At 42.3% G+C, this 12,192-nt stretch overlaps 1 pseudogene; it reads left to right on the top strand.

Annotated features, from left to right (window-relative positions):
- The first annotated feature begins 966 nt into the window (after positions 1 to 966).
- Positions 967 to 12,192, top strand: part of LOC123616999 (inner nuclear membrane protein Man1-like) — an 82,296-nt pseudogene continuing 71,070 nt past the window's right edge.

The raw sequence follows: 12,192 nt of genomic DNA, 5'->3' as shown, positions 1-12,192 counted from the left end.
TAACATTCTCCAGGAGCATCCATGTTGCTGCAAATGGCATTATGTTGTCAGTTTTTATGGCTGAGTAGTATTCCATTGTATAAATATACCACTTCTTCATCCAGTCATCCATTGATGGACATTTAGGCTGTCTCCATGCCTTGGCTATTGTAAGTAGTTCCTTAGCACCATTATTGAAAGTTTAACGTGGCATATGTTTATAGGAAAAGTATAGGTAAAAATGATAACATGTAGACATATATTATTGAAGAAATAGAAGTAAATCTCAATCAGAAAATCGCTAGAAACTCTTTAGGTGTTATATCCCTATTCTATGATTCAGTGGAAAATACAAAAAAAAAAAAAAAGAGAATTAAAAAGTTCTTTCAACCTTTTTTCTGTTCATGTACCCCTTGAATGAATTTTTAAAACCATATACTTCATGACATAATTTTCATTATAAATTTAAATCTTTGCATATAAAGTGGTTTCAGGCCTTCAGTATACATGAACATTTTAAACCAAACTGTACCTATGTCATTTAAATATGTTATATGGGAAATAAATCCCAAGAGTTTCCACAATTTCCTCACCTTATTCTGCTGAGTTCAATAAAGCACCAAGCCCTGGCAATTTCATCTTCCACGTGTACCTCATACCAGTCCCCTCTGCTCCACCCTTAAGAATCTAGTTCCACCTTTATCATGCCTGGTGTGCACTGTTTCCATTGCCTCCTAACCATCTCTGTGACCTCAGTCTGACCTGCCTCCAGTTCTTTCTGACTGGGTGATGCCATGCTTAGAACCCTTTGAGGCTGAGCCTTATTCCTGTCATAATTCCAGTCTCCTTACCATGCAGGACAAACCAGCTGACTCATCTCACCTCACCTCCAGCCCCTCCTGCTTCAGTCCATTGCGGTAATGCCAACGTTCTTTATTGTTACTCCTTACTCCCCTCTCTTATTCCTTAACCAGGATTAAAGCCAAAATGGGGCTTACCTTCTACATCATAGGCTAACAAAGAGCTTTATGCTTCACAAAATGAAAGGAATCCATTCCATGAGGGACACAATCCCTTCGTGTTTGTGTTATCCACCTTTGCAATTAATCAAATCCAGAAGTAGCAAACCAGCCAACAGCTTAGGTAGGCCAGGTTAATGCTGGGCCATTTCCAAGTAACGTGTGATAGAAACTTGCTATAGCATCTGATTAGCTAGTTCACACTAAGATGACTATAGTAATGAGTAAAAAATGTTGCAACAAATATGATTTCAAAAAGCGAAAAAGAGAGGAGGTCTGCTGGGAAAGGTTGTATAGAAAAGTGTAAATATGGTTCTAGTGAACAGCCAAATAGCTTTCTGGCTTTACCAGTTCTGAACATTTCCCCCCATTTGTGCACACGCTCTCTCTCACTTGCTCTTATTTTTGTCTTACCTCCAAAGTTTAACATCGATAAAATGTTATTTAATATACCAACCATATTCATACTACCCCAGTTATTAGTAAATATCTTTACAGCTTTTTGAGAAATTCTGAATTCACTCAAATGTAACACTTTATATTGGTGGTCATGTCTCTCTAGTCTTTTATAATTTTGCCTATTTTTTTCCTTCATAATATTGATAGCTGAAGAGGTCAAGCAAGCTGTCTTGTAGAATGGTCCATAGTATAAATTTATTGTTTCCTCAAGGAGCCAAGGAAGCTTCTAGAGGAAGAGCAGCAGCACCACCACCAAGATGCGTAACAGCGATGACAGTAACGCGGCGGCCGCCACGGTTGTCGCTCCGGGGAGGGGGTTCTGGCCGGCCTCGGGCCACCTCCCCTACGGACCCCCGGGGCGCCCCACGGCCGGCAGCAGAGTGCTGTGGCGCTCCAGCTTGGCCGAGTGGGGGTGGAGGCCGTTCCCCGGGGCCGGGCCAGCGGCGGGAAGAAGGACCGGGCTCGGCCCCAGCACCGCGCGGGCTCAAGCCGCCGTCGGCGCCCCCTAGCCGCCAGCGCGGTGACCTGCAGCCACGCGGCCGCGCGGAGGAAGCCCCGCTCGGGGCGGGCGGCCCGAGGCCGGCGGCTCCGGAGCTGCAGAGCCCGGCGCGGGGAGACGGGGCGGCAGAGGACGAAGGGCGGGGCGGCGAGGACGGGGTCCCGGAGGCCGAGGAGCCGCTGCGGTCCGGCCGGACGGTGAATGGCAGTGGGCTGCTCCCTACAGCTGCCGGGAAGACTGTTCGGGCTCGGAGGAAGGGGACCCGGGGACGTGGCCTCCAGCGGACGGGTGTTCAAGGACGGCTCCCGTTCCCAGCACCGGCCCAGGCGGGGCCGGAATGAGCCTCTCTCCCTGCTGCCTGCGACGTCGGCCGGCGGCCGGCTGCGACCTCAGTTCCGGGAGAGAAGGAATCGCGATACACGACAGAGAGGAGCCGCCGGGAGTACAGACCGGAGCCGGGAGTGTAGACACACGCTGGGAGTGTAGACAGGAGCCGAGGCTGTGGACAGAAGCCGAGACCTCGAGGCGGCGGCGGCGGCAGCGGCGGCAGCGGCGGCGCAGGGAGGAGGGTGTGATCATCTGGACTCCAGCCCCGCGCCTAGATGCTGTGTTAACGCTGAGCACCTGGCCCCTCTCCTGCCAACGCCGCTCGCCGACATGGACTCAACCTTGAATTCGTCTACAGGCTCCCTCCTTAAGACCAATCATCATATCGGCGGTGGGGCCTTCAGGGTGGATTTTTCCCAACAGCCTCCCTCCCAGTGCGGCGGTGGCCGCCTCCAGTTCACTGAGGACCAATCACTCCAATCACACCTACGTGAAAAACACCTGTAACAAACCAAAGCGTTCCGAGCCTGAGGAGGAACTTCTCCGGCAATTTAAACGGAGGGGGTGTCCCCAACAGGGGGTTTCGGTGCCCACCAATTGTGGATGTTTCTCTTAGCTGCTGCCTGCTTATTTTCCCTCATATTGGGACTGACTTAGCTACGAGTGAGAGGGACAGGACTCTCCGAGGATGGAGGACTCAGTGGTAAGTATTAAACCCTCTGGGCAGGGGAGCAAAATGCCTGTGGTTAGTGCTGGAATCTGACCGCACTGGGCATCTTACCTGAGTTGATTTCTGTCAGCAAATTCATGGTTTAATAGTGAAACGCAGCAGACTGAGTGTATTTTTGTCATCTTTCTTTAAGAAAGAACATGATTACCATGATCAGAATGAAAATCCCATGGCTGCTTTTAAGGTTTTTGTGTATGATGTATGCGGGAATTGAAGACATCTTACAAAAGAACAGAATGTTACAAGTAAGCCTGTTAAGTAAAATGCATTATGTGTTTAACTTAAATTTTCTTTTGGCCTTAAATAACCATAGGTGCAGGTTCCAATCCAATTACTCGATAGTTTGGAGGTTTTTTGATTGTTCAGGAGCATCATACATGTACTGGAATTTTGTTTGGTTGGTTGGTTTTTGTTTTCCCAAATTGAGTTGTGGTTTTAAAGGTGAAGTAAGAGCTCTTGAAACTCTGGTTAATTATTTTGTAGTATTAAATACATGTGTAGGTAGTTCCATACTTCCTTTAAAATATAAAAATGATCGATTTCCAAGCCCAAAGCACCTCCCCTCCCACCAATGGAAAAAAAGTTATGGTAGGGCCGTGCAGGAGTTTACAGACAGATTCATCTGAATTGGTTTCCAGGCCATGCCTTTTAACTTGCTGAATGGCTGTAGGCAGGTGTGTTCGTCCACTCGTTAAGCCAGCATCGTTTTCTGTGCTGAGCACTCAGGATACAGGAGTGATAAGGAAGAGCATCCCTGCCCTTCAGCACAGGAAGGAGGTGGGTACTGACCACTTATGTTCTGTGAAGGGAGTGAGGCTGGAGTGGTTGGTGTGCCCTGCTTCAGAGATGATGAGGGCAGGCACTATGTGAGGTGAGACTGGAGAAGGAGACGGCCTTGCAGGCGTCAGGAGAGCATTCAGAGGAAAGGCCTTGAGCTGAGCGAGAGCCTTCTGTAGGTGAGAGTGCCTTGAACAAGGGGGAGCGAGCCAGAGTTTGAGCTTCCCTTGCATAATCTGTAAAACAGTGCGAATCTTGGTTAGAATGATGCCTGGGAAGATTAAAAGAGAGAAAGTCATTTTAGTGCATGATGGATGGTCTGCTGAATACGTAATTTCTCAATGTTAGGTCCTTTCCCTCACCCCTTGAAACTTCCTGCCCTTTTCACCCAACATGAATTCAGTGTATCATGGCTTGTGAAACTGGCTTACTGTTATTAGTTTTATTTCAAACTAGTGAATGATAGCAGACTTAAAGCATAGGAGCAAAAATAGTATAAGCTTTGAATATAGTATAAGGTTTGAATATAGCCAATTCTAAGACAGTCGAATAATTGATTATAATATTCCTTAACTAAAGGGCTTAGAAGAGGACTGAAATCCAGCACTCACTTTAATTGGTACCCTGATTACAAGAGTGATATAGTGTGTCCTGCCTCAGATATTTGAGAGAGAAAAGAAATAAGGTCACATAAGAAGCTAAATTAGTAAAGTCCAGGTAAATGACATTACCTATGAGCACTACCTGTCTGCATGTTTGTTTCTCTAACAGAACTGGTCTATTCTGTGAACTGGGCCTTTTCTAAGAATTAAATGCTTTACAAATATAATCTCATTGAATCCACCTAACAACTCACAGAGGCCAATGGTGGTATCTTCACTTTATAGACAAAGACACTGAGACTCAAGGAAGTTAAGAAATGTATCCACAGTTGTACAGCTATTGAGTAATAGGACTAAAATTTGGTTTCAGATTTTTTTCAATGAAAAAGCCCATTCTACTTTTGATATTGTTTGTAGAGAATTTTCTAAAAGGATACTTTTATCAGGATTAAGAAAATAATTACTTAGTAGGATTACATACAGAATTACTGATATGCATAATTCTCAACTAAGATGACCTGTCACATCCTTCTTGTCACTATTAAGATGAATGACTAATATCCCCTTAAGTACTAAAATTTCAAGTGGAATAGAGAAGGATTGGCTTGCTAGAGCTCTGGTACCCTCCTCACCTCCACCAACGTGGAAGGAAGGAAATTATATAGTGGTTTGCATTTTAATAAATGGTAAATATGAGGTAGCCTGGGTGATGGAAAAAATAGTGGCCAAGAGGTAGAGGATCTGGGTCCTAGGACTCGTCCAAATGACCTCAGTCGAGTTCCTTAACCTCTGAGCCTCATTCTTATGTATTAAACTGGAGTAATAACTTCTGCTGTCTATGGGGTTGTTGTGAGGATCAAATGAGATAGTTTGTTAAATGTAAAGTGGTATTATTATTCAAAAGTTTAGATAAAATTTGTCATTTTCCTGGTGAACTACCGTATATATGTAAAGAAAGTCATTTCTGTAAATGATATTTAGTAGTGTATTTCCTACCTCTTCAACATTTATTGTTTATTAAATTCTTTAAATACACATTGTAGACATTGATAGAGAAATCTGAGTCAAAGTATAATGAATCCTTAAATGCATTGTACACTTGACCTGTTGCATATCCTGGCGGAAAGAAGTGCTTGTGAGTTCAGTTAGTCTGCACACCCAACGGTGAAAAATTTCACTACCTATATTCATGTATCCTTTGTCATGTTATGATGTTTTGCCAATGCTTAGCCACAGGGTTCATTGGTCAAATAGTGTGCTTAAGGAAACAGTTTTACTTTGAGTAATAATTTCACCGGAAGATTGTAGGTTGTATGTTAGAGTAAGCCTGAGTAAGCTTTTATTAGTTATTTAAATTGTGTATAGCATATAATAGATTAGCCTTTTAAATAGTTCCTAATCATTTGATCTTTGAAAACTTTTCATTGATATCCTAGTTTTGTTAACAAAATTACCTTCTTTAAATTAAAAATAATAATAATAAATAAACAATAATAAAATGTTTTGTCTACCAAAGATACACATTTTAGACTTTTAAAGGGAATTCTTTTTCTTTTAAATGCTTTTTCTATTAATTTTCCTGTTTTTTTAGAAAACAGTGTTTAAATTTTCACATTTTAAGGTACTTAAGACAATATCCACTTCACAATTGTGTTCCAGTTTATAGGTAAACTTGCATTTTTTTATACTTATATGGCTTTTTAAAAATATCATTCTGTATTTTCCAAATGTGTTATGGAAGATGCATGTTGTAATTTTTTTTTCTTTCATTTTTAGCTTCTTATTTTGAAATACTTACGGATTCACAGGAAGCAGCAAAAAATGTTAGAGAAGTCCCATGTGTGCTTTTTAAAGATTTTTAACATTAAAAAAATTTTTTCTCAAGATTTTGTGTCTTATATCTCCATACTTAAAATGGTCTAAGGAACAGAAACTCGCTTAGCATTTACCTATTTACATGATCCTACAACTCTCATCCTCCTGTTTTTATTTTGTTTTGTAAAACAGGCTAAGATAGTGTGTCCCAGTAGGACTGTGGTTTTGTGACAACTAGCAGAGCTGTCAGGAAAGACAATTAAATGTACAGGTAACAAGTTATGTATGTTTAAGAAGCAGAGGAAGGTACGTAAGAGGAAAACCTTCTCCCAGCTGAGCTAAGTGTCATTTCCACATGTGACTCTCCCTCCTGTGGAGTTACGTGGCGCTCCTCTTTTCTACATGCTTTTGGTGCCTCTGCTGCTTGTCAGAGTCCCCTTCTCTGCTGTATAATCAGACTCCTAGTTGTGGGGGGGCATGGAGTGGGGGTGAAATAGAACCAAAAAAAAAAGTCCTGTCTCTGCGAATCTTGCCACACCTCCATAGCTGGCCAACGCCCTTTCTGATTGCTATATGATCTCTTTAATAGAGTTAATAGAATGATTTTTTTCAGTTAAATTCCTCTAAGCTCTAGAGTTCCACAGATAGACTTTAGTAACTGGAGGAAAGCCCGAAGCCCTGTTACTGTCTTTTGACCCAGCCCCAACTTCTCACTTGAAACTTACCAATTTGTGTAAAAAAACTATGCATTTGTATGGACACACACACAGACACACACACACATATATGGTTCTTCTTTCTGCAGAACCTATACATGAATCCTAGTTAACCACCCTTGTTTTATAACTTACATATAATATGATATAAAAATGTTACATATAGCATGCAAATATATATCCTAGTTGCTAAATTGATTCACATATAAGCTTCTGGAGAACCAAAAACTCCTAAAACTAAAAGCAAAAATGTCTATGGACATGCACATGTATCAGCTCTGCATTTCTGCAGAGAAGATCCTTGGGTTTGCTAATAAGCTTCTCAAGTGGGAGAGGTCCTTTCCTGGTCTGAAAGTAATGAAGAATTATGCTTTATGGTATCTGTAAATCATTACTCAACCTACTACATTGATTTGACATCTTCTCTTTTCCTTTATATTCAAATGCTTAGAAGAGTGTATGATTTCCTCCTTTAACAGCAGGCATTTCCACAAAAATCACATAGCTTTTTTCAGGCAGTTTGAACATACACAGCGCTGAGTACCAAGCCCATCTGTTGTCAGGCTGTGACACGGGGTCAGCAGGGAGAGACAGCGGGATGGTGTACTTTCACGGTGCTGGCTAAGCCACAGCCCCTTTTAACAGGTAGAAAATGAATGACAGCAAAAATTGTGGGCTGAATTGCCCCCATTGAACTCCAATGCCACAACTGTAGGGAAAGCAAAAGAAATACGTTAACTATTAATAACTACTAAAACAATTTGACGTGGTGGACATAGCTTAAGGGGTAATGAAAGAAAGCCATTTAATCAAATCTGAAGTGTGTGAGACTGGATGTGCTCACTTTGTTCATAGCCATAGGAAGTGGAACCAATTAAATTGGACAAAACCTTAGGTACTTTAAAGGGAATTTCTATCACTCACTCTGCAAATGCGGTATGTAGTGTGCATTTCTGGAGACCATGAGGTTCTCAGTGGTGATCACTCATGCCTACATGCAGCATCTGCAAGCAATGAAAGGGTGTGCACATCCTGTTACAGAGCATGAAGGTGGATGACGGCAGCTGACAGACAACACCGGTCCTACCTCAAGCTGTTTTTAACCTATTTTTACTGAGCATAAAATGCTCTTTGACTGAAAGAAGAAATAAAACATTTTTGAGCCTTTTTCCCTTGAACGTAATCCCTAGGTGCTTTCTTTAAAGAGGGTTGTGATCCTTTGTTAGAAAGAATGTGGTTGGCAATTCAGGAAGTGAAGGGTGGCACGTTAGTAGTTATGAGACACAATGTCTGCCAATTGTAACCTAAATTCAAATCCTATAAAGGAAATATTTTTGTCATAAGAAGGAAATGGGTCATGTTAGATCTACTGATTCAAATAAAGTTTCACGTGTCGATGAAAGACATTAAGCCATCGAAGAACCTCTGGGTGGATTAGATAGATGTGCCAGGAGCCCAGCAGAAGTTTTGCTTAGACTCTTTGATGGCAGAGCTTAGTACTTTTAAGGCTCTCAAGGAATTTCCACTGTGATCCTGTGATAAGAATGAAATGCTAGTCATGAATAAAAAACACACAGAGAGAAATTCATTTAGTTACACCAGTGGTACAGAGGGGAAAGCATCAAGTGAAATAGAATGCTGAAGGAGTGAAGGGAATGCCACATGAGAGGAGCTAAAATACATGAGGACTGAAGGTTTCTTAAAGAATAGCCCAGCACTTGCCACAGTCTGTGCAAAGCACGTGGCTTCTCATTGATGACATTAGGAATGGCTGAATCAACTGGAGCTACATTCATGGTGTTGTGCACTTCTAGTCATGAACTTTAACTACAGATGTTATCATGCTGTGAACCTAGCACAAAATATGTTAGTAAGAGTGTGATATATGAGACTAGGCTACGCCAAAGTTTGATAGCTGCAGCGACTTGTGACGCTAATTAGAACCAGGCCAGGCCTCACAGGTCAAGGGCACAGTCCTCCGTAAGTCTGCTCTCACTTCCCGCAACCAGGCTACCCTCACTGCTGACCAGCTGGCTACCCCGTTACCCCTCAGGTTTGATAATTCGCTGGAATGACTTACAGAACCCAGGAAAGTGCTATCCTTACAATTACGGTTTTGTTGTAAAGGATACCAATCAGGACTGGCCAAAAGGAGGGACACACAGGGCAATGTCTGGGAGGGTCCCAGATGCAGAGCGCCCCTTGTCCTCTCTCCATGGGGTTAGAATGTGTTACCCTCCCGGCACAGAGATATGTGACAATGTGCAGAATAGCGCTATTCAGGGGAGCGCAACCAAGCTTTGGCATTCAGAGTTTTTATCAGTGTTTCCTTGCATAGGCATGACTGGGTCATTGGCCATGCAGCTGAAGTCAGTCTCTTGACCACTTTCCCTTCCCAGAGGTCATGCTGGTATCACATTGGCTCAGAGCCCCAACTTTCTAGTTGCATGTTTAGTCTTTCAGGTGTGGCCAGTCCACATCCTGAGTCATCTCATCAGCATAAGCCATGTAGGGTCCCCACCATAAGTCACCTTATTAGCATAAACTGTCAGGAGCCACCATCAATAAGAGACACTCCCATCACTCCAAAAATTCCCAAGATTTAGAAGCTACTTCCCAGCAGCCAGGGACAGAGGCCAGCCAAATTCTTTATTACATAATATCTTATGATCTAACTAGTGATAGTATCTTTGGTGTTCTGTATTAGGGAAATAATTTACTTTTCTCATTTCTCATTATTGTAAGAGATAACTCTGAAGTCAAGTCTGAATAAACATGTTTCTGTGTCTAAATAGTTCCCTTTAGCTGGTTCCACATCTTAAAAGCATCTCTAAGTAAACAATATACTATTTAAAGAATAAATTATAGTAAATTCAAACTCAGTATGGAACAAAAAACCTATATTAGCTCTTCATACATGCCTATTATCTTAATGTGTGCTCTCACATCCTCATTATCTGTGCTCCATTTCCAGGAATCTAAACCTTTGAATGTTCTTTGGTTATTTTCCAAAGCATGGTCAGATAGTAAGAAAAGTCTTTTCTCTTCCATGTAGTCTTTAAAAGAGATCTTGTTATGTGCCAAGAGATGGATGTCTTTATTCCAGTCCTGCATTTAACACATATGGAGGGAGCTCCCAATATAACCCTGAACTATGACAGCAAAATCCCTTTTACCCTCATTAGCACGGTGTTGTGAGGTACCCTACAAAGACTTCAAGTATAGAGTTACATTAATGGCCCTGACTTTATTGCATGGTCTCTTACCTTCATCTGCCAATATCTAAATGCCTTCAGAATCTCACCAAGTTGTCCCAGGATCCTCCAAGACATCTCTCATGGGCTCACGAGCAGCCCTTTCATGCTTTGCCTGTTTTGTCCTTCTCCAGCCCAATGCCTGCTGCCACTTTTGCTCGCACTTGCCATAAATTTACTCACATCCCTTCCAAAGGTTCTGCCTCCAGAGCTCCTAGTGTCATTAGTCTTCAGGGCACCAGACTCACTAGAATCTTCTGTCCCGGGCTGACCGCCTGCACACCAGGAGCCGTCTGTCTCCCAAGTCTCCCTGCTCTGGTTCTCTGATGGAGACACTTCCTTTAGCTTCTGCTCTGACTCAGACTGGGACCCCTGCTACATAAAAATGTAGAGAGACTTCTTTTCTTACTCCAGCATTCCTAACTTTCAACTTTTTACATTTTGATTTAGCATTATTAGGCTTCTTAAGCCCTGTACCACATAGTGCTGGAGTGTCAGGCCTGAAAATGGCCATAGAAGGACACTTACCCTGTCCTGTAGCCAGGCAGCACCTGAACTGTCTCATGCCACTTCTTCCCAGGACTCTGTCTGACTACAGTTCCTATTACATATGAACGTAACTATTGATCCACAGGAGAAAGGCTCTTCAGACACCAGCTAGAGGGCCATCTGTCAAGCCAGTCATCTCTCGTTCATTTTACAAGTATTTGGGGAGACGTTTCCATTTGCCAGATGCTCTGATAAGTTTCAGTGGTACAAAGATAAGTGAAGCAGTGCTCCCACCTTAAGCACTGCATAACAGGGAGGAATGATTATGGCTTATTCAGTGGCAAAGTAGATAGAAATGAGGGAAAAGGCCATGGAAGTTCTCTTGGGGCAAAGCAGAGGGAGGGATCAAGTCTTCCTGGGAAGAAGCAAAGTGGAACTCACTGATCACAGCACATTTGAGCTGGGTCTAGAAGGATAAACCAGTGCATCACACAGAAAGGAGGCAAAAGCAATGGACAAAATGGGCAGTTTTTTTCAAATCCTAATGGTATGAATGTGCTTAGAGAATTTGAAATAGTCTGGCTGACCACAGGGTGTGGGGGAAGAGAGCAGAAATTGAGGGGTGAAAACTTGACAGGAGCTAGACTTTGATTGGAGATTATCCTGTGGACAAAAAGGAGAGCTCAAATCATTTTAGGGGGAAAATGTCACAGCAAGAGGTGTTCTTTGGTAGGACAAGCTGGATGTTAGTGTGGTGGAGGACTTGGTAAACAGATTATACACAAGAGGCATATCAGAAGCGTGCCATGGAAATGGAGAGGAAGTGCTAAAGGGCAGGTGGAAAATGGATGGGGTGCCAGGAAAGGACATGTAGGTTTATGGATGGAAACTTATAAGCAAGATAAGGTTTAGAGAAATATCAAGAGTGTGGTATATGGTATCACTTACATGTGGAATCTAAACACACACACACACACACACACACACACACACACACACACACATGAACTTATTTACATAACAGAAACAGACTCACAGACATAGAAAACAAGCATGATTACTAGGGAGAAAAGGGGGTGGGAAAGGATAAATTGGGAGTTTGAGATTTGCAGTTACTAACTACTGTATATAAAATAGATAAACAACAAGTTTCTGCAGTATAGCACAGGGAACTATAGTCAATATCTTGTAGTAACCTATTATGACAATATGAAAAGGAATATATGTATGTGTGTCTATGACTGAAACATTATGCTGTACACCAGAAGCTGACATAACATTGTAAACTGACTGTACTTCAATTAAAAACACTTTTTAAAGAAGAGGAAAAGAAAAAAAGAATGAGTTTCATGGGATCCAGATGAAAAGAGGCAAATAGATGGCATGTAAATGAAACTAGAGGCCATTGGGTTTGAACATTAGAGGGGGCAGACTTTCCATGGGTGTAGTTCCAATGTAATAAGGAGGTAAACATGCCTGGTGTCTTTCCACTCTCATGTCAACTTTTCATCACTCTTCTTAATTTG

Source organism: Camelus bactrianus, chromosome 20 (assembly GCF_048773025.1).
Source record: "Camelus bactrianus isolate YW-2024 breed Bactrian camel chromosome 20, ASM4877302v1, whole genome shotgun sequence".
Taxonomy (NCBI): Eukaryota; Metazoa; Chordata; class Mammalia; order Artiodactyla; family Camelidae; genus Camelus; species Camelus bactrianus.
This window is presented reverse-complemented; position numbering and strand designations above follow the sequence as displayed.